Genomic DNA, 4,766 nt, shown 5'->3' on the forward strand with positions numbered 1-4,766 from the left:
TTCTTGTTTCTTCCATTTGCTTTAGCTACTCTCCATTCAAGGGCAAGTTTCAGAGTGTCTTCTGACATCCATTTTGGTCTTTTCTTCCTTTCCTGTCTTTTTAATGACCTCTTGTTTTCTTCATTGATGTTGTTCTTGATGTCATCCCATAATTCCTCTGGTTTTTGGTCATTGGTATTTGATGCATCAAATCTATTCTTTAAATGGTCTCTAAATTCAGGAGGGGTATTATCAAGGTCATATTTTGGCTCTTATGGAGTTGTTTTAATTGTCTTCAACTTCAATTTGAGTGTGCATATGAGCAGTTGATGGTCTGTTCCACAATCAGCTCCTGGCCTTGTTTTGGCTGAAGATACTGAATTTCTCCATCACCTCTTCCCACAGTTGTAGTCAGTCTGATTCCTGTGTATTCCATCTGGTGAAGTCCCCGTGTATAGTCACTGTTTATGTTGTTGAAGAAAGGTGTTCGCAATGAATAAGTTGTTGGTCTTGCAAAATTCTATCATGCAATCTCCAGCATTATTTCTATCTCCAAGGCCATATTTTCCAACTACTGGTAACTATTCTTTGTTTCCAACTTTTGAATTCCAGTAACCCAGTGATAATCAACGTGTCTTAATTGCATGTTTGGTCAATGTCAGACTGCAGAAGTTGGTAGAAATCTTCAATTTCCTTATCTTTGGCTTTGGTGGTTGGTGTGTAAATTTGAATAATAGCAGTAACTGGTCTTCCTTGTAGGCATATGGATATTATCCTATCATTGATAGCATTGTATTTCAGGACAGATCTTGAAGTAGTCTTTGTGACGATGAATGCCAAACCATTCCTCTTCAATTGCCATACCTGGCGTAGTAGATCATATGGTTGTCTGATTCAGAATAGCCTAAACCAGTCCATTTCTGCTCACTAATACCTAGAATATCGATCTTTATGCATTCCATTTCATTTTTTACAACTTCTGATTTTCCTAGATTCATGCTTCATACATTTCATGTTCCAATTATTAATGGATATTTGCATCTGTTTCTACTTATTTTGAATTGTGCCACATCAGCCAATGGAGGTCCCAAAAGCTTTACTCTATCCGTATCAAGGTCATCTCTATTCTGAGGAGTCTACATGACACAGGGAGAAATAATCAATTGCATCAAATATAGGGGTGAGAGTAGGTTCACTCAGAGCCTCACAGAACAAATTATGTTTGTGCTGGGCCTTGAAAGATCACTAGTTACACAAAAGAACATATTCTAGAACTCACATTCTTTAGTGAGTTATGGGCATAGTGTGGATTCCATTCCGCTCCATCTCTCCTCCTTTTCTCCCCCCACCCCTTTCTTTCCTTTTTTTCCTTTTATTCAGTGGTTCTCAGCCATGGGTGGTTTTTCCCTCAAGGGTGTATTTGTCAATGTGTAGGAATACTTCTTGTTGTCACAACTAGAACAGGGGGAATGTTACTGGCATCTGGTGAACACAGGCTAAGAATGCTATGAAACATTCTGCAGTGCACAGGCAGCCCTCACAACAAAGAATTATCCAGCTCAAAATATCAGTAGTGCTGAGATTAAGAAAAAACAAACCAAACTCATTGTCATGGAGTCAATTCTGATTCTTGGCAAGCCCCTGTGTTACAGAGCAGAACTGAGATCCATAGAGTTTTGTTGGCTGTGTTATTTATGGAAGTAAACCACCAGGGCTTTGTTCCATGCTGCTGCTGAGTAGGTTTGAATCACTGACCTTTCAGTTAGCAGATGAGCGCAAACCATTTGTGCTACCCAGGGACTTAAGATTAAGAAACTCAGCTTAATTCAACAAATATTTATTGAGTGCTGTAGTAGTTAAGGTTATATGTCAACCTGGCTGGGCCTGGTTCTGAGTGGCTGGGCAGCTGGTTATAGTTATTCCCCAGGATGAGACTGGCACTCAACTCCATGGTGGAATCTGCCACGAACAGCTGAGTAGCTGCTTTAGGGATGTGGTCTGCTTCCAGTATATAAGGAGAAGCTTTAGGAATGGTCTTCAACTTGTGGCATGCTTGGACCCTGCATGTAGCTGAGTCTATTATGTCCTACATAACCAAGTGGAGACAGTGAGGAATAAAGCAAACAAAAATATTTACCTCTTAAAGCTTATAGTTTAGAGAGTAAGAGCAAAGACACAATCAATTAGAAAAATATGTAACATATCAAATAGTGATAAATGCTGTTAAGAAAACTGAGGCAGGAGAGGAAGACAAGCTGTATTGTGAGGGAGTTACAGTTTTTAAATTGGGTGTTCAGGGGAGATACTGCTGAAAAGGGGACATGAAGGAAGTAAGGGAGTGGGTTTATTAGGGAAATGCATTATGTCAGAGAGAACAGTGAGTGCAAAGGAACTGAGGCAGAAGCAGAGTGGATGTGCTCTAGAAATAGCCAGAAGGGCAGTATGCTTGGAGTGGAGGGATCACAATGTTGAATCCAACTCTAAGAGGGATTTCTGCCCTATCTACTTTGTCCCATTGTCTCTGTTTTAGAATAAGTGTATCTGGCTAGACTCTAGAATGCACCAGACTTACCACTACATAGTTTAAATTTTAGTAAGAGCATAAAGGGGCAGAGTCTTTGTGGTTTCATGTTTCTTTGCTCCACCCAAGACTTATACCCCCCCTTTTTTGATAAGATAGTGTATAGCATTATACTCATAGATTCAGACTATGAACCAACAAGACATTCTCTTTACATCCTTGTTGTACTACTGAGGAATGGAAGAAAGAAAGAAGGGTGTTCTACTCTTCTTTTTTTCTCTCTTCCAATTAAAGGACAAGAGGTTGGTGTTGCGAAAACATTTTAATCAAAAGTAGTTTAGTATGTACAAGGCTGAGCATAGTGATGGGCTCATAGTAAGTCTAAGAATTTATTATTTTGGTTGATTATTACTTGACATCATTACCCTTGAGTGACTTTGTGATTTTTTCTATGAATTTTAGCTACTTTACATACATTCTCTCCTTGAATCTTCACACTACCACCATGGGATAGGTAGTATAATTATCTCCATTTTAAAGATGAAAAGTGAAATAACTTGCCCATGTACTCACAGCTACTAAGTAGGGGAGTCTGGATTTGAACCTAGATTTTGTCTAAATTCAACTATGCTTAACCACTGTATTATTTTCTCAATCATAAACTTTTCATGTTACCTTTGTAAATCAGAACATAAAAAATTCATAAAATTCTTTGGTAAAGATCAACCATAAATTGAAAATAATAATACTGCTTTCACAAGCTGAATCTTAGATTTATTGAAATGATGAACTAATGACATTGGGAATTGTTATTTCCTATAGAATCCTTGTAAACCAGAATGGATGAAGATAAGGTATGGAGCATGGTATATGAACACCAAGTTGTGGAAAAAGCAAAGAGCAGATGAACCTTTGGTTGACCCCAAGAACTTACTTAAAGCCAAAGATGAGAATTGTAAGAAGAAGCTGCAAGAAAAGGTATGTGTATATGCTGAGATTTTCTCATCTGAGTTGAAGATGATCCCAGTGCAACCCTCATACTGAAGCCAGAGTCTCTGGAGTGTCATCAAACCCACTGCCATTGAGTCAATTCCTATGCATGATGACCTCATGTTCCGGAGTAGAACTGTACTCCATAGGGTTTTCTTGGCTGTAATCTTTACAGAAGTAGATTGCCATTCTTCTGCAGGACTGCTGGGTGTGTTCACATCACAAACCTTTAGGTTAGTGGTCAAGCACAGACCACTTGCACCACCCAAGGACCTTCTGGAGCATTACAAAGGCTCCTAAGAGTCTTATCCATTGCACATAGAATTCAACAATGGAAAAGCCAAATCATTATATGGAGAATATGTAATAAGCAAGACTTGAAACTACCTGGCTATATGGTAGACACAGTGTCTCTAAAGATGGGACAACCAGTCATTGTATTGTTCTTGGAACAATTGATTCATATGTCAGTGTGACCTGGTAGGACAACCTCAGTACTCAGAATGGAGTTCTCTTTGTGTAACTACATACTGGCAGTGGATAAATGTCAGTGAATTCAAAATAGTCATCAGGAAATTTCTTTTAGTTCAGTGCTCAGAGTTACAGGATCTATCTGAGAGGAAAGGGAAAACGGCTAAGCACTGCTTGGTATTGCAAAGCAACAAACAGACGTGTTTTAATTTTATTACAAGTAAACTCTGTTCCTGCCTGCCTGTTGTGTACAGTTATGTAATGGAAAGAAAATAGTCCTGGAAATTTGGGAATATTGACACAACACTTACACAGGACTCTGATGAGAATATTTGTGAACTACTTCTCTTTTTCTACAGACATAACACTTCTTCCCAATAACAGATGTGAAAATACTTTGAATAAGTAAAATACTATACAACTTTGGGTTATCATTTATTCAGTCATCACTCCTGAATTGCCTCTATTAGATTGGAAAGCTGAGACATGAAGAGTAGTCATTTTTTCTTTATAGTAATGGCTATGAATTTCTTATTTTTAGATGTGAAATGTTACACAAATTTATAGGCACATCATGTTTATATAAGCTCTTTAGTACTTTTTTGCTTTTCTACATGTTACTGCAAGTATATATAAAACCAAACCAAACCAAACTCACTGCCCTGGAGTCAGATCCAACTCATAGCGTCCCCTCCTTGGGTTTCCCAGGCAGTATCAGGAGCTCTGGTAGCATAGTGGCTAAAGCACTTGACTGCTAACCAGAAGGCTGGTGGTTCAAACCCACCAGCCACTCCTTGGAAGGAAG

The 4,766-nt window shown here is 38.6% G+C and overlaps 1 protein-coding gene across 1 annotated transcript in view; it reads left to right on the top strand.

Moving 5' to 3' along the window:
• The window catches only part of LOC103203956 (protein FAM47E-like), a 36,823-nt gene that overhangs the window by 20,829 nt on the left and 11,228 nt on the right, over positions 1–4,766 (top strand). The gene's annotated exons all lie outside the window — the stretch shown is intronic.

This window comes from Orycteropus afer, unplaced genomic scaffold, assembly GCF_000298275.1.
Source record: "Orycteropus afer afer isolate SDZICR_OR568_19922 unplaced genomic scaffold, OryAfe1.0 scaffold00235, whole genome shotgun sequence".
Classification (NCBI taxonomy): Eukaryota; Metazoa; Chordata; class Mammalia; order Tubulidentata; family Orycteropodidae; genus Orycteropus; species Orycteropus afer.